At 32.8% G+C, this 18,832-nt stretch overlaps 1 long non-coding RNA gene and 3 other non-coding genes across 4 annotated transcripts; 3 read left to right on the forward strand and 1 right to left on the reverse strand.

Annotated features, from left to right (window-relative positions):
• The first annotated feature begins 8,946 nt into the window (after nucleotides 1-8,946).
• On the forward strand, nucleotides 8,947-16,669 carry LOC118471049 (uncharacterized). Its single transcript, XR_008600967.1, has 4 exons — nucleotides 8,947-10,027; nucleotides 11,056-13,606; nucleotides 13,697-13,791; nucleotides 15,465-16,669. It is a non-coding gene; the product is annotated as an uncharacterized LOC118471049 (long non-coding RNA).
• LOC111575764 (U2 spliceosomal RNA) lies at nucleotides 11,975-12,166 on the forward strand. Its single transcript, XR_002746764.2, has one exon. It is a non-coding gene; the product is annotated as a U2 spliceosomal RNA (small nuclear RNA).
• Nucleotides 16,670-17,324: 655 nt separating the features above from the next.
• Nucleotides 17,325-17,443, reverse strand: LOC129348435 (5S ribosomal RNA). Its single transcript, XR_008600968.1, has one exon. It is a non-coding gene; the product is annotated as a 5S ribosomal RNA (ribosomal RNA).
• Nucleotides 17,444-17,858: 415 nt separating this feature from the next.
• On the forward strand, nucleotides 17,859-17,977 carry LOC129348436 (5S ribosomal RNA). Its single transcript, XR_008600969.1, has one exon. It is a non-coding gene; the product is annotated as a 5S ribosomal RNA (ribosomal RNA).
• Nucleotides 17,978-18,832: the final 855 nt, after the last annotated feature.

Genomic DNA, 18,832 nt, shown 5'->3' on the forward strand with positions numbered 1-18,832 from the left:
TAAAAACGCCAGACAGCAGCGAGCCAGCCTCCCTCAGGAATCCAACGCAGCGCGTGGATTATTACACGCGGCTCCGAGGCCACGCGCGCCCGAATCCCAACCTTCAGCAGGATACAGAGCGACTCTGCTAGAAAGCGCAGCAGACACGCCACTAATATCACCCAGAGATGCAGCGACCGTGTCGGAACAAACCTGGCAAAGTGAACGGAGGAAGCTGGACAGCCAGCATCTCAAGACAGCCACGTGGATCCACACATCCACGCCAACCCACGCTGCCGATGCGACACTCAGGTTCCAGGAAGAGGGAAGAGGAGGCACCTGTGAGACCCGCAGCCCTCTCCCAGATATACTTTGGCACGGCAAGGTGCAATAGAATAATTGCTCCCAGCTGAACGGCATCCAATGGGCAGCAGGGAGCAATTGAGAGCGACCCCACTATTCACCTGATCCAATGCACACAAACAGCATGAGTGGAGACGGACTGGGCGTCCTACCACAAGAGGAAAGCTGCCGTTAACAGACGGGACTGCTAGATTCATTGAAGCACTCAAAAGGCTACTCAGTTCAATGAATTATCAGAGGAAGCAGGATAGACGTCTGGATGAAGGCAGTGAGCAGCTAGAGGTGAATTTCCTCCCAGACAGCTTCATTTTTCCTCAGATCCCACCTGGGTTAGACTCCTCTGATCTGCAGGAACCTGACCCGTTAGATGGAGAGCTGCTCCAGTGATTCTCTGACCATTAATTAGAATTCATTTAGGAGATAACTGTCACAGGATGAGACACACGACAGACCACTCTAAATAACCCACATCTGAACTTTTCCCTCTGATATCGATGCATTTGTTCCTCATCACTGCTCAGAAAGACGTTTTAAAAGATGCGTCTCACTCACTGAACAAATCTACCACAATCCTGACTGGCTTTGACTAAAAGAAGAACACAGAACAGAGAAACAAAGACCAGTTCTACTGGATGTTTTAAAGAACAGAAAGAACATTTCATCACTTCTTTTACTGCATGTGGCTCTGGAGACACTGGTGAAGATACAACCACGAATATGTATAAAATGACCAAAATATGAGATAAAACTACCACAAATATGCATAAAATGACCAAAATATGAGATAAAACTACCACAAATATGTATAAAATGACCAAAATATGAGCTAAAACTACCACAAATATGTATAAAATGACCAAAATATGAGATAAAACTACCACAAATATGTATAAAATGACCAAAATATGAGCTAAAACTACCACAAATATGTATAAAATGACCAAAATATGAGCTAAAACTACCACAAATATGTATAAAATGACCAAAATATGAGCTAAAACTACCACAAATATGTATAAAATGACCAAAATATGAGATAAAACTACCACAAATATGTATAAAATGACCAAAATATGAGATAAAACTACCATACATATTGGTAATATTGGTTGATTGCTGGATAATGGATCATTATTGTTATTGATTATTGATCAGTTGCAGGGACAGAGATTTGTGTCTGAGTCTCTGCTGCCATCTAGTGGTCGATCAACATCATGACTTTTCCCAGATTGAATCCACAGAGTCCTGACTTGTTAGTTGGATGAGAGAGACTTCCAGCTAGATGGATCTCTGAGCAGCAACACTTTCCTGAAATCTTCAAACGATCCCTCATAGTTTGTTTCATCTGAAGTTTAGTCTCCAAAAAATGAAGTCTAGGACTTTTAAAAGAAAGGAGAGTAATTTTCTCTTCCTTTGTGGATGTATGGATCATGACTACTCTGCAACAACGTCAATGAACCAGCCGTCAACATGAACAGCAAAACATGGTGGACAGCGTTCATCACATCAGGAAGAAAGAGCAAAATCACAGCAGGCAGCTCATGGTTCAGTTTGGGAAGCGTGATGCACAAATGAAATGTGGATGCTGTCAAAAGGCTGTGAGATGTGGAAAAACGATGAAGAAGATTGAAGAAAAGAAGACAGAGCAACGCTGGAGCTGATGTGGACGAAGATAAAAGAAGCCAGAGATCAGGGGAAGAGAGCAAACTTTCATAGAAGGAGTCCACATATTCCCATAGAAAATGAAAAGACATGGAAATATGTGTTCTGGTTACTGAATAGAGCCAAATGAGACTCAGAGTTTATTTCCAGGGATCAACATAACAGTTACTTTCTTCATCCAAACTCACAGCCTTAGTGAAGTGACTTATTGTTACTGAATATTATGTTCACATGTTCAAAGTTGTCTTTTATTTCCTTCAATACCAGGAGACTTAAAGACAGCACTAAGAGAAAGGCTGTATTTTTATTTTACAAAGGACTACAGGCACAATGTGTTTTTGTTACAAGAGACTCATGTCACTGAAGAGGATTTAATATTTTGGAGCAAACAATGAGGAAACACAGTTTAGTTTCTCCAAGGAACTAGCAGATGTGTGGGAGGAGCCATAAGCATGGAGAACTGTCCAGGAAACGTCATGGAAACGTCTGATTTCAGCCATTTCCTGTCTCATACTGGTCACTTTCTCTCTCATTTTGGTCATTTCCTGTCTCATATTGGTCATTTGGTGTCTCCTTTTGGTCATTTTATAGATTATATTAGATTCAACTTTGCTGTCATTGCACAGAGAACAAGTACTAAGACAGTAAATGCATTTTTTTAAAAGTCCATTGTGATGTCAGTGAGAAGAACTCCTAACAACTGTTACCACATTCCATATTCTGAAGAAAAACATTGAAAGACTTGAGAAAGTCAGTTGAACACACAAACCTTGGAGATATTGGAGAGTTGTGGTCAAGATTTCAAGTGTGAAACTTGTGAAGACATTATGAAGAAAGACTGTGAGAGAAAAATGAAGCCTCCTCAGCCAGATAGGAAACATTCAGGTAAGACAGAAGTCCAGACAACGAGCTGCAACTCAGCCCCAAATATCAGCAAACTACACACTGACATGTTACATTGAAGTTTTCACAACACTGACAACCAACATTTGCTCATTTTGTGTCTCATTGTGGCTCATTTTAATCATTTTGTCTCTAAACTTGCTCCGTTTTTGTTTTTAGGATTGTTTTTACTTGTCATTTTTCTGCCTTTAAAACGTTTTTTGTTCCATTTAGATCATTTTGTGTCTCATTTAGATCATTTTGTGTCTCATTTAGATCATTTTGTGCGTCATTTTGGACATTTTGCATCCGTTTAAGGTTTTTCTGTTCCATTTTGTGTCTTATTTTGTGCATTTCAGTATGTTTTTAGAGAAATAAAGTTGTATAAATCAGAGTTTAAATGATATATGAACAAATCTCTCTGTAAAACCTTCAGAATATGGAATAGAATAAATTTGGACAGTGGTGAATGTAAGTGAAGATTTCTAGATCAGTTTTTTCATTTCGAGGCTAATTTTGGTCATTTTTTAATCTAATTCAGGTCATTTTTCATCTCTTTATGTTGTTTTTTGTACCATCTTGGTTATTGTGTTGTTTATTTTGGATGTTGTTTGTTTTTAAGGTTGTTTTTGTTTAAAATTGTTCAGTTTGTGGTTCATTTTGTCACTAATTTTGGTCAGTTTATGTCTTTAGGGTTGTTCTTACTAGAAATTTTGATAATTTTGTTCATTTCAGCATGTTTTTAAGAAAAAAATGTTTAAATCAGACTGTAAATGATATTAAATAGAATAAATGTAGACAGCTTGGTGAATTTAAGTGAAGATTTCTGGATAAGTTTGGTCATTTTGAGACTCATTTTGCTCATTTTGTGTCATTATGTGTTTAATTTTGGTCAGTTTACATCTTTTGGTCTGTTTTTAAACATTTTGCATCTTTTCATGTTGTTTTTTGTACCATTTTGGTCGTTTTCTTTGTCTTAATTTTAGTTATTTTTGCATCTCTTGGTGTTATTTTCATAAAATTTTAGTCATTTGATGTCTAATTCAGGTAATGTCGCATCTCTATGTAATTTTTTGTACCATTTTGGTCGTTTTCATTGTCTTAATTTTAGTTATTTTGCATCTCTTGGTGTTATTTTCATAAAATTTTAGTCATTTGATGTCTAATTCAGGTAATGTTGCATCTCTTTATGTTGTTTTTTTGTACCATTTTGGTCATTTTTTTGTCTTAATTTTAGTCATTTTGCATCAGTTTAAGGTTTCTTTTTTCATTTAGTCTCATTTCCATCATTCATCTTTCTCTGCTTCTTTCTCTGCAGATTGCCAGGATTTCTTAAAGAAGTGCCTCACGATGGTCCCTGAACGTCGACCCAAACTGATGGAGCTTCTGCATCATCCATGGCTGAGATAGAAACACCACTCAGACACAACACAAACGTCACATGACACATAAAGCCTTAATTATCCTTCATATTTTTTTTTTTAAAAAGTAGAAAACGTGTCCTCATCTCTTCAAGGAGAGATGACAAAATCTCAATCAAACCACCGCGTACTGGCAGCTGTACAGAATACAAAGATGATAAAACTTACTAAACACGAAACTTCACAAACTCGCTGTTACAGGAAATACACCGTTATTTCCCAAGTCTGCAGAGTCTCACAGACTTCGGAAAATGAGTAAAACATGCAGACTTGTTCGTACTCGACGGAAATCAGAATTAATAAAATAAATTAAAATGAACAATACAATAAAAAATAACTAGAAATTACCAATACAATGAAAATAACTAAAATACATCAAAATTAACAATACAATGAAAATGATGAAAATAAATAAAAACTGATGTTCCAATAAAATGAATAAAATAAATGAAAACTAACAGTACAATAAAAATGATTAAAAAATACAGAAAAATTGACAATACAATCAAAATGATTAAAATAAATAAACATTGACAATGCAATAAAAATGATTAAAATAAATAAAAATTACCAATACAGTAAAAAAATGAAATAATTATAAATTAAACATGCAACAGAAATAAAATAAATAAAACGTAATACAATAAAATTAATGAAATAATGAAAATTAATAATACAATAAAAATGACTGAAAATAAAAATTACAAAAACAATGAAATTAAATAAATCAATTAGAAGTTAATAATGCAATAAAAATAAACAAAAAATACATAAAACCTACAATAAAAATGAATAAGTTTTTAAGAATTATCAATACAATAAAAACAAATAAAATAATTAGAAATTAGCAATACAGTAAAAATGAATAAAAAAATAAAACCTAATACAATAAAAATGAATTAAATAGGAAAAAATAAAAATACAATAAAAATTAATGAAATAATGAAAATTAACAATACAATAAAAATGAATGAAATCAATAAAAAACTAAAATTCCAATAAAAATTATCAAAAAAAAAAGACAATACAATAAAAATGACTAAAAAAAAAATCAAATTACCAAACAATAAAAATAAACGTAATAATTAGAAATTAATGCAATAAAAATAACTGAAATAAATAAAACTTAATAAAATAAAAATGAATAAATTAAAAAAATTTATCGATACCACAAAAATAAATAAAATAATTAGAAATGAACAATACGATAAAATGAATGAAATAATGAAAATTAACAATGCAATAAAAATTAATAAAATCAATAAAAACTGACAATACAATAAGAATGACTAAAGAAAAATTAGCAATACAATAAAATTACATTAAGAAAATAACATTAACAATATAATGAAATAAATGAAATAATTAGAAATTAATAATACAATAAAAATAAATAAAACTTAATACAATAAAAATGAATGAAATAAAACATTATCAATACAATGAAAATGAATAAAATAAGTACAAATTAACAATACAATAAAAATTTGACAGAATGAAAATTAACAATACAATAAAAATTAATGAAATAATAAAAATTAACGACAGTGAAAATGAATGAAATAAATAAAAATTAACCATACAATAAAATGATTAAATTCTATGAAAATTGACAATACAATAAAAATGACTAAAATAAATCAAATTACCAAAAAATACAAAAGAAATGTAATAATTAGAAATTAATAATACAATAAAAAATAAATAAAATAAAGCGTAATAAAATGAAAATGAATTAAATAAAAAAATTGTAAATACAATACAAATAAATAAAATGATTAGAAATTAACAATACAATAAAAATGAATGAAATAAATAAAATTATCAATACACTAAAAATGATTAAAATAAATAAAAATTGTTAATACAATAAAAATTCATCAAATAATGAAAATTAACAATACAATAAAAAGTAATAAAATAGAAAAAAATAATACAATAAAAATTAGTGAAATAATGAAAGTTAACAATACAATAAAAATTATTAAAATCAATAAAAAATTGAATATACAATAAAAATTATTAAAACAAATAAAATTATCAATACAATAAAATTAAATTAAAAAATAAAATCAACCAGATAATAAAATAAATTAAAAAATTAGAAATTATTGATTGATACAATACAAATAAATAAAACTTAATGAAATAAAAATGAATTGAATAAAAAAATTGTAAATACAATACAAATAAATAAAATGATTAGAAATTAACAATACAATAAAAATTAATGAAATAAATAAAAATTAACTATGCACTAAAAATGATTAAAATCAATAAAAATTGACAATACAATAAAAATGACTAAAATAAATGAAACTACCAAAACAATAACAAATAAATATAATAATTAGAAATTAATAATACAAAAAAAATGAAATGTAATAAAATATAAATGAATAAAATAAAAATTTAGAATTACAATAACAATGAATAACAGAATGCGAAATTAACAATACAATAAAAATGACAAAATTAAAACTGATTACAATAGAAATTAATAAAATATAAAAAAATTGACAATACAATAAAAATGACTAAATAAAATAAAAAATAAAATTAACAATATAATAAAATAAAAATAAAAATTTAAAATTAATAATACAATAAAATAAAAACCTAACAAAATAAAAATGGATAAAACTAAAAAGTATCAAGACAATTAAAATCAATAAAATAACTTGAAATTAATAATACAAAAAAGGAAACAATAAAAAATTAATGAAATGACGAAAATTAGCAATACAATAAAAATTAATGAAATAAATAAAAATTAACGATACACTAAAAATGATTAAAATAAATAAAAATTGTTAATACAATAAAAATTAATGAAATAATGAAAGTTAACAATACAATAAAATTATTAAAATCAATAAAAATTGACAATACAATAAAATTATTAAAATAAATAAAATTATCAATACAATAAAATCAAATTAAAAAATGAAATTAACCAGATAATAAAATAAATTAAATAATTAGAAATTATTGATACAATACAAATAAATAAAATTAATGAAATAAAAATGAATTAAATAAAGAAATTGTAAATACAATACAAATAAATAAAATGATTAGAAATTAACAATACAATAAAAATTAATGAAATAAATAAAAATTAACAATGCACTAAAAATGATTAAAATAAAAAAAATTGACAATACAAAAAAAATGACTAAAATAAATGAAACTACCAAAACAATAACAAATAAATGTAAGAATTAGTAATTAATAATACAATTAAAAAATAAAACATAATAAAATATAAATAACATAAAAATTTAGAATTACAATAAAAATGAATAAAATAAAACTGATTACAGTAGAAATTAATAAAATAGAAAAAATTGACAATACAATAAATATGACTAAATAAAATAAAAAAATAAAATTAACAATATAATACAAGAAATTATGAGAAATTAATAATACAATAAAATAAAACTTAATAAAATAAAAATGAATTAAACAAAAAATTATCAATACAATACAAATAAATAAAATAATTAGAAATTAACAACACAACAAAAATGAATAAAGTAAATAAAACCTAATACAATAAAAATTAATGAAATAATGAAAATTAGCAATACAATAAAAATGAATGAAATAATTAAAATTAACAATACAATAAAAATGATTAAAATCAATAAAAATTGACAATACAATAACAATTCATCAAATAATGAAAATTAACAATACAATAAAAATGAATGAAATAGAAAAAATAATAATACAAGAAAAAGTCATGATTAATGAAAATTAACAATACAATAAAAAAAATATTAAAATCAATAAACATTGACAATACAAAAAAAATTGTTAAAACCAATAAAATTTGAAAATACCATAAAAATTCCGAAAAATAATAAAATTACCAATACAATAAAAATCATTAAATCAAGGAAAATTAACAATACAAAAAAAATTCTTAAAATCAACAAAAATATTGACAATACAATAAAAATTACTGAAATAATGAAAATTAGCAATACAATAAAAATTATTAAAATCAATTAAAAAAATAACAATACAAAAATGATTAAAATACATAAAATTTTACAATACAATAAAAATTTATCAAATAATGAAAACTAACATTACAATAAAAATGAAAAAAAAGAATAAAAATGAATGAAATAATGAAATGTTAATTTTCATTATTTCATTCATTTTTATTCTTTTTTATACAATGAAAATGAATAAAATAAAAAACAATTACCAATAAAAAAAAATTGTTAAAATCAATAATTGACAATACAATAAAAAGGACTAAAATACATAAAATTACCAATACAATAAAAATTAATGAAATAATGGAAATTACCAAAACAATAAAAATGAATAAAATAAAAAAATTACCAATACAATAAAATTAAATGAAAAAATTAATAATACAATAAAAATAAATAAAAGTTATTACAATAAAAATAAATAAAATAAATAAAAATTAAGTAAGTAATGAAAATTAACACTACAATAAAAATTGTTTAAATCAACACATATTGACAATACAATAAAAATGACAAAAATAATGAAAATTATCAATACAACAAAAAAGAATAAAGTCAATAAAAATTTACAATACAATAAAAATCATTAAAATAAACAGAAATTGACAATACAATAATGAAAATTAACAGTACAATAAAAATGAATAAAATCAATAAAAATTAATGAAATAATGAAAATTAACAATACAATAAAAATGATTAAAATAAATAAAAAAACAATACAATAAAAATTATTAAAATCAATAAAAATTGACATTACAATAAAAATTAAATAAATAAGTAAAAATTAAGAATACAATAGAAATTAATAAAAGAGTGTTGGAATTTACGTGACACGAACCGTCTCGAACTTGTAGATGGAGGAAATTATATCTCAAACCACGGCGTACTTGCTGATTCGCACAGTATAAAGTATTAAGTAAAAATGCGAAAATTTTCATCCGTCAAAGGCTTTCAACTCCTACAATGAAAAGGAACCAAATAAATAAAAATTAGCCATTCAATAAAAAGAAATAAAATATAAATTAACAGTACAATAAAATGAATAAAATAAACAGAAATTAACAATTCAATAAAAACAAATAAAATAAACAGAAATTAACAATTCAATAAAAACAAATAAAATAAACAGAAATTAACAATATAATAAAAATTAATAAAATAAAATTTATTATACAATAAAAATTAACTCAATAATGCTTTTCCTCAACATCTCCATGACTGAAACACATTGTGGCCAGAACGTTCCACATTTGTTAATATATCATATTAGATGAACATTTTATAAAAATCACCAGAGGCCTCACTCACAATTGGAAAACACTCTTTAAATGTTGTTTTGAGAACGTTCCTACTTTGTAATCATAGAACATAATCTGTGTTCCTGACTACATCTTTTGAATGTTGACGCTAAAAGAATCATATTAACTTTACAGGAACATTTCTGGAAATGAAAATATTCGTAAAACGTAGTTTAAACATTAGACTAAAACATGATTAGAACCTGCAGCTAATGTTAGCCAGAGTGGTGGGAACGTTCTCCTGTGGAGCTTCAGAACTTCACCCTTCACTATGTTTCATGTTTCAGAATGGGAAGCGCCTTTATAGAAGTGGCAGGAAGTGGATTCAGGCTGATCCTGGTTCTGGAGAGACCGGTTCCCTCCGGAGGACAGCGGAGGTTTGCTGGAGGAGGCGGAGGCCAAGGTAGGCTGTTGGGAGAATCCTGTTTCTGAGGTTTTAGTTTACCTCACAGTAGAACATTCTGAACTGTTTATTACAAGTTTACAAAACCTCACGTCCTCACGAATGTTAGAAGTATACATGGTACCATCATCTTCCTAAGTCTGAGCCACTCATGCAGGCTTTGGAAAATGAAGGAACTTACGTTAAGCAGACTCACTTGTATAAAGTAAAGTTTTAAAATACACGTCGACCTGTCATCGACCCAAGTCTGCACAGAGTCTGGTGACTTCAAAATGACTACATTTAGGGACTCGCATCTCTCCAAGGCTGCATTAACTCTCACAGACTTGAGGAGATCACGAAGTTTCAGTTGGACCCTCATGTATTCGCCGATGCAGAAAGAACAATGTTCTTCCCAAGTCTGTTCAAAGTCTTGTACACTTTGGCAGGTGATGAAATTTATGAATTCTTAAGTACTCACCGATGTTGAAGGTATACGTCGTACTGTCATCTTACCAAGTCTGCACAAATTCTGGTAGACTTTGGAAAATGCCGAACGTTACATTACATGGACTCATTTGTACTCGTAGACGCAGGAAGTGTACATCCTATCGTCCTCTCCCAAAGTCTGTACAAACTCTTAAAATCTTTGGAAGAGGACGGTACGACTTCAGTTGTCTGCATCACTGAGTACGAGGAAATCCATGTAACGTAACTTTCGGCATTTTTTAACGTGATAAAATTTCCCTTCATTTAAATTTACTTCACACTGACTCATACTTGCTTTCTCAAAAAAATACAAGATGTATTTCCATCTTCTGAAGTCTGCACAGACTCTGGTAGACTTGAGAAGTTGACGAAACATTCCAAACCTAACATACGCGCCGACGTTGAACGTATGTGTCGTACCATCATCTTCCCAAACTCTTGTGGACTTCTTGAAAGTGTGTCAGAGCAACTGTCATCATTTTCCACTTAATGCTGCTCTGATGCTGTTTTCTGTCAAACCACAAGAACTCATGTTGTTTTTTCTTCCTTCTCTCCTGCAGCCTCCATCCAGCCGTCCGTGGAAAGGGGATCTCTCTTTGAATTGCCTTTCCCGAGGTTTCTTCCCATCTTCCATGGGGAGTTTTTTCTCGTCTTCATAGAGAGCTTGGGCTGGATAAAGACCTCCTCAGAAATAAAACTTCATTATAATAAATAACACATCATTATAGATTATTTCCAGATTACATTTAGAGTTACATCCTGGTTAATAAGTTGTTTACACAAAACCAAGTTGAACTGCACATTTTAGAGGACATTGTACGTTTATTATATAACGTATTAAAGAGCTACTTTACAGATTCAGATTAATAATTCAAAATATGACCAAAAAATAAGTTCTGGTGTATTATTAGATGTTTTTTTTTCCCCTAGTGGAAATTCACAAGATGTAAAATAAATATAAATTAAAGCCAGCCTCGGCTTTACCAGCTGCAAAATTAAAGTTATCTACATGCTAATGCATTTAAAAGGTGTAATCCTGTTATATAAAATACACTTTTACAAGTTAATTAAATTAGTTAAATGCATGGTTGCAAGATTACAAGCCCAAGGTACTGATTTAGCTAAACCTTTTAAGTTGCAAACATTTATCTATGTTTATATTGTTTTGAAATAATAATGTTTCACCAACTTAATATTGTGAATAATTTAAAATTGGATTTTTTGCTGGAGTTGATTTAAAACTAAATTCAAATTGAAGTAACTTCCATCTTCAGTCTGTTCAGACTTCCGTGGAGAGTGACTCCAACGAGTTTAGCCTATTTTTGTCAGGCTTTGCCGTCTGGCAGAGCCGTATCTATTGGTTGAAAGCAGAGGATCTGTGCTTGACGGGGGTTTGGGTGGTGCTCAGTGGAGCTTGTGGGCGGAGTCAGTGAGGACTGCGCCAGGGGGTTGGGCCCGGGCAGCAAAAGGTCAGGGCTCATCGCTTCTCGGCCTTTTGGCTAAGATCAAATGTAGGATCTGTTCTTATCAGTTTAATATCTGATACGTCCTCCAATGTGAGGACTATATATTAAATGGATTTTTAGCACTGGGAGCTGAAAGAGGGGTTTGCTCCTTTCACTCCACGCATCGACCTGGTACTGCAGTGCTGCCAGGAACGGTGCATCCTTCTCTGGCCTTGTAGAATGGAAGTAAAACAAGCTAATAACAACGCTTTGGCAGATTGGGCAGTGACCACCAAAGCTGTCAAACAAAGCCAGCAGCACCAGCTGCTTCTGTGGCGTCGTCATGCTTACGCAACTCAGTTTGAAGAGAGAGTGGTTTTCTTCTTTGCTGCGGACGGCAAAGGTCTTCAGTCACACTATCCAAGTCAGATCTTTCCGCACGGGTTTCAGCGAGTTGGAGAAAGAACAGAAGGGTCGAACGGTGAGCTTTCAGTCACACTATGGTCTCACAATGGGTGGAAGTGCAAAAGTAGCTGCTTGGTGGCTCGTGGCCGTTCCACCATCAGCACTGAGAACACACACAGCCACACAATTCTGGAAACACAATGGTGAGACCGGTGAAAGTGAAAAATGGCTCCTCAAATGCAGCACAGTACAGGACAAGGCAGCCTGGTGTCACGTTGCGCACAACAAAGCAAGCATCATTCTTGCAAATTCCTTGTCCGTACCCTAGCAGTGGTTGTTCCTTGAGGACAGCGTTGCTCACGGCAGTTATCCTGTGTGAAAGCTACATTTGAAACGTTCTTTCTTGACTCAGTTGAGTTCAGTGAAGTGGCCAGAAAATGTGGCTAGACGTCCTGCGGACCTGTGGGTGGCCCGCTGTTGAGTATCACTGGGCTCCCACAGTGTCAGGCTGATTGGATGAAGCTTCAGTGTGTTGTATTGTATGTCTTTAAGGATGTTTTTATTTGAGTCATTTTGTGGTTTATTTTATTTTCCATCTATTTATGTTGTTTATTGTTTTATTTAGTTAATTTTGTTTCACTTATTGGCTATTTCTGTCTCATTTAACATCTCTGTATTTCATTTTGGCCTATTCATGTTTCATTCTGCTAATTTACCTCTTGATTTTTTTGTCCATTTTAATAATTTTGTGGCTCATATTTGGCCATTTCGCACCTCTTAATTACCTTTTTTGTTCTACTTTGTTACTTTTGTTGTATATTTTGTTTATTTTATATCCCATTTTGATCATTTTGTGTTTAATTTTGGCCATGTTGTTTCTCAGTTTGATCCTTTTCTATCTTTCCATGTTGTTTTTAGTTCCATTTTGGTCATTTTGCATGTGTTCATGGATTCTAATTTTCCATGTTGGACATTTTACCCACTTCAGTCATTTTATATGGTTTTATGTGATTGTTCTTGTCCCATATGGGTGATTTTGTGCCTCCCTGTGTCTCCACACTTGTGGAAACAAATCTCACAAACAAATCAAGCACTTGTCCTGTAACTTTGTCCTGTGCAGAGACCATCAGCGACCCTTTAGAGGGCTGCAGTCAGTGAGGAGAGAAGAGGAAAGCTGCTGATGCTGCTGAAGCTCCAACTAAAAAGAGGAGTCTTCAACCGGTGGAGGACAGAGTAGAGCTGTCAGAAGAGGAACAAAGAGGTCAGCAGGAAGAGATGTGGTGGAAAAATGAAGATTTGTGTCATTTATATCCCTCACAGTTGTAGTAAAACTAAATCTGTGTCTGTTCAGCCCAATTCGACAGCAAATACGAGCAGCAGCATCAGCTCAGAGAAGGAGGTTGTGGGTCCGTGTTCGCCGGCCGCCGCAAATCAGACAGTTTGCTGGTAAGATATGAAGAAGCACTTGTAATGTGGGTGTGTACAGCTTTTTACAAAACATGAGAGGTTTGGTTCCTGTTTGAAGCTGAAATGTTTCATGTCAGAAAATACTAAGCAAAAGCTAGTAATTTCCTGGAACTGGGTTTTTCTTGGTTATGAAAATAAGAATTAAGAAGAAAAAAAATCAAGCTTACACGAGAGACTCTCGCTGAACTCCTAGATATAGACTCTACTAGCCTTCAATCAGAGGCTGATCTTATAGGATAAAGTTCATTTACTGGTTGTTTAACGTAAGTTTTGGCTCCGTATGTTTTTAATACTGTGCATATCGGTGGAGAAATATTTTTTAGAAACAAATAATCTGATGCTATAGACAGGGTGGATCCAGATTAATTTTAGTTGGGGGGGCACAACAGATATTTTGGGAGGGCCACCGATAAGTTGTAAGAAAAAATTAAAGCTGCTACCGACCTCTCACTTTTACAAAGTATTTTTCATGTTTTTATTTGCGCTTTAACCCAGTAGCACTGGTTATTTATTTTATCACGCTAGCTGTTTATTTTATCGCACTGGTTGTTTATTTCATTGCACTGGCTGTTTATTTTATCGCACTGGTTGTTTATTTCGTCGCACTGGCTGTTAACTTTATTGTACTGGCTGTTTATTTTGTCGCACTGGTTGTTTATTTCGTTGCACTAGCTGTTTATGTTACCATACTGGTTGTTTATTTTGTTGCACTGGCTGTTTACTTTATCGCACTGGTTGTTTATTTCGTCGCACTGGTTGTTTATTTTGTCGCACTGGCTGTTTATTTCGTCGCACTGGTTGTTTATTTTGTCGCGCTGGCTGTTTATTTCATCACACTGGCTATTTTATCACACTGGCTTTATTTTGTCACACTAGTTGTTTATTTTTTCAAACAAGTTGTATTTTTATGCACTGGTTGTTTTTTGCATACTAGTTGTTTATTTCGTCACTTTATATTTTGTTTATAAAATATTAATATTATTTGCTCTTCATGGGTTAAAATGGGATCTGTGACGAGGCAGATCAGTTGTTTATTATTATTTATATTTCACTGAAATTCCTGTCATGTAGAAAAATAGAAACATCTTTGCATGGATTCAGCTAAACTAACTGCAGACACTTAGAGGTGTAAAGTGAAATAAATCCTGTTTTCACAGACTGACTGTTTTTATTCACTTTACTGGTGACATCAGTAGATGCTTGCAGTAAAACCACCACTGCAAATATTTCTGCATTTAAGCATGAGAAGTGAAAACTTCATCCTGAGCTCCACTCAAAGATTTCACTGTGCAGCAGCTCAGTAGTTTGTTTAAGAAAAGCACTTAGGTTCAATCTTTGAAATCCAAAACCCACCAGCTGTTGTCTTTAACAAATGACACCATTTACCAGAGTCACAACCTGTAAAAACAGAAGGAATTGTTGGATTTTCAGCCTTCTTATGGGACTTGAACTTGTCATCTGTGATGTTCAGTTCCATCAGGAGAATTATTCAAATCTAAACTGAACATCGTGATATTTCATCTAAATCAATTTATTCTTCCTTTTTAAAAGAACCAACATAAATGAACCATATTGAACCAAATAGTTTTTATCTTTTTTCTAATTCTAATGATTTTGTGATTGTTCTGTTTCCTTTTGCTGATCTTGTGAAGGACTTTGTCACTTGGATTTTGAAAACTGCCCCATAAATGAAGAGAATTATTCTTGTATTGTTCTGGGAGTTGGTGATGCTGGGATACTGAAGGAGACTGATGTGGACGTCAGGAGGCTGAGCTCTGATTCCATTAAAAGGATCAACTACAGAAGAACCCCGCAGAGTTTAGTTCCAAACAAATGATCTCCAGTCCAAGTTGAAGACATAAAGTGTGATCTGGAGGGAAGTTGTCAGTGTGAATGTGTCGGTTCTCTAGTTAACTCACCTGGTTACGTCTCCATCCTGATGCTGCTCTGCAGGACAGGAGCTTCTGGACCAGCCGGGTGGACCTTCCTTCACTGATCTTCCCAGTGGGAGTGATTCTCAGTTTGCCTTTGTTGACTGCAAACTCCCTAAAATGGACACTTGAGAGGAGATTGTGGACAAATCTATACAACAGCTTGTTTAGTTTGTCCTGTTCTTAAATCAGTAGAAAACTGTTGAGAGTGTTGCTCTAACTCCATGTGTATAAAAGCTCCTCCTACTGACCAATCAGTTCTCTTGAAAACTGTCATCAGCATTAGAAGATCCAGTGGAGCTCAGAGCACCGATAGAGGGAGAGGAAGATCGGAGTTTTTAGAGCTGCAAGCAAAGTCATTTCATTGTTCTACCTCCTTTGTATTACAATACGATTTATGATTCTAGATTGTTCCTGTGAGAAATATTTGAAGTTGTATCCACTGACCTGTAGTGTTCCATACCACATGAGAGTCAGCTTACTTATCGCTTTGAATCATAGTTTGATGTCTTGCAGCCAGAAGAATACAGCTGAGAACATGTTCATTAAACACAACATCCAGTTGGAATTAGAGTCTGATCTACTTGTGAGGTGATAATTTGGTAGTAATATTGTTAATCCTGTTAACTTTCACACAGTCTGCAGTTTTTGCAGCTTTCCCTCCTTCAGCTGCTGCAGCTGTGTTATTGTCAGTCTGTGTTTGGAGTTTATAATCTTTGTGTTTCTCTAATATCATCGTTTGCTCTTCATTTGTAAAACAGGACACTTTGGCTCCAGTATTGTAACGGTCCTGATGATACTGGGACTAAATATGTCGTCTACATGGATCATCTGCTTTTAAAATGACGCAGCAGCAAACATCACAAGAAAAAGTCACTCAGAGAGAATCTTGAACTAATTGAATTTAAAACCAGCAGCAGCATCTGTTGAAGCCTCAGATTAAAAACTTGAAGCTTTTACAGTCTGGAATCATTATTTGATGTCAACTCCAACATGAAGGAGTGCAGAGACAACACAGAATAAACCTACTTTAGTTTGTATTTGGTTGAATAAAGCACCAGAAATGACTCAGCTGTTGTGTCTCTGTGATTCTTGTCACATTTGCTGGTTTTTCAAATATTTGAGTTGATCAATTATGTTGATGGTAGTCATTGGGAGTCCAAGGCAACTTGGCTCGTTGGTCTTTTTGTTCTGTTTGGAATTATAGGTTGTACTTATATGTTCTGCGGGTGAGCTGCTAAAGGTTGTTCATCTATCTAAAGTGATTGATTTGCTGTCACCTGGTTCGCGTGTCCTGCATCTGTATTGGAGCCACTGTACAGCAACCGAAGCAACATACAACGCAGCACAGCGGACTTGAGCTGCTCCAGACCTACAACTTTTACATACAGCCTCAATCCAAAGCAGGAGGCGCCACCTGGTGGTCGGAGGAGGAACCAAGAAACAGAGAAGGTCTCCTGCAGACGTGGAGGCAGAATCAGTTCACTTGTTGGCTTTTAATAACCCAGAGAGGTTTTAGTTGCCAGCTGTCTCCAGAGAATGAACAACAGCGTCCTGTGCAGGTTGTGAGGAGATGTAAAAAGCTTACAGCACCTGGTATTCCCAGGCGGTCTCCCATCCAAGTACTAACCAGGCCCGACCCTGCTTAGCTTCCGAGATCAGACGAGATCGGGCGTATTCAGGCTGGTATGGCCGTAAGCGAAGGACTTGGTAACTAACCACAGTTTTATAGATGCTGTGACAAGACGTGGCGGTATATATTTTATTTTTTAGTTACGTCTTTTTCTTTTCTTTTTTTTTCCCTTGTAGAGCTTCTTAAACAAACACTAAAATTGAGTGAAAATGTCCTTTGCAGGAGCCTGTCTCTGCGACACTGTTGTACATGGTGTGATGTGAGGTGATTTATCGTCGCTGACGTGTTTCTGTGTCACAAACGTTTTCATGTTGGGCTGAAGGTGATGCTACAATCAATACCTTGTTGTGTAACGGCGGCTCTTTACTGCCATGGTGGACAAAGTGTGTTGAGAGCTTCTTGTCACGTTCACATGGACATCAGGACTCAGGGGATGGTGAAGACGGACACGTAGAAAAGGCCCGTAAGCGAGTACTGCTGTCGCTTACGGCCATACCAGCCTGAATACGCCCGATCTCGTCTGATCTCGGAAGCTAAGCAGGGTCGGGCCTGGTTAGTACTTGGATGGGAGACCGCCTGGGAATACCAGGTGCTGTAAGCTTTTTACGTCTCCTCATGACAGTATTTTTATTTTTTTTTATCTTTTATTATCAAAAGTACAAAATTCTGACAAAAGATTTCATTTCACATTATTTTACACATCATCCTAAAAAAGCTTCAAACAATATTTACATACCTTTCACACACACAAAAAAACAAAAACACAAACCTGACGATTTCATAAAACGGACAATTCCTTAAAACAAAAAAAAAACACCTCACCCTCCCACTTAGGTGTCACACCCTCTCATCCACAGCCCAAACAGTTTATAAACATTTGACACCCGCTCAAACATTTCAAAGAAACCCCCCACCCCTCAAAAAAAACAAGGTTCCCTTACAAAGTAACTCATTTGACTTTTAAAATTGGTCTTCTATACACAAACAAAAACCCTATAAATCAAATAATAAAAAAACACTGTCAAAAAAACCCAGGTGATTCCTTTTTTAACATACTCTCTTTAAACTGAAAGACATTTTTCCCTCCCCCATTAAGCAAAAGCTTTGCATGGTTCATAAACACCTCTTCAAAATCACTTTCTATCCTGAAATATTCTGATGTGTGACTTGAGCATATTTTTAAATAAGCTCCACCTATTGATTTCTTGTCCCTCAAATAAGGCAGTAGTTCCTTTACCACGACAGTCACATGTCTGGCCAATCCAAGGACAATGTTTAGCAGGTTTTTGTTCACCTCCTTCTTTTTCTCTGAGACCCCGAACAGCCAGTGCCATCGCCAGTCCCTCCTTTTTTGGCCTCCCAAGACAAAAACTCTGCCAGAAAGCATCTGACCTGCTCGATGAACAGGGCCACGACCGGACATCCCCACAGCAGGTGCTCCAGGTCCTCCGGCATG

This window comes from Amphiprion ocellaris, unplaced genomic scaffold (genome assembly GCF_022539595.1).
Source record: "Amphiprion ocellaris isolate individual 3 ecotype Okinawa unplaced genomic scaffold, ASM2253959v1 Aocel_unscaffolded202, whole genome shotgun sequence".
NCBI lineage: Eukaryota > Metazoa > Chordata > Actinopteri > Pomacentridae > Amphiprion > Amphiprion ocellaris.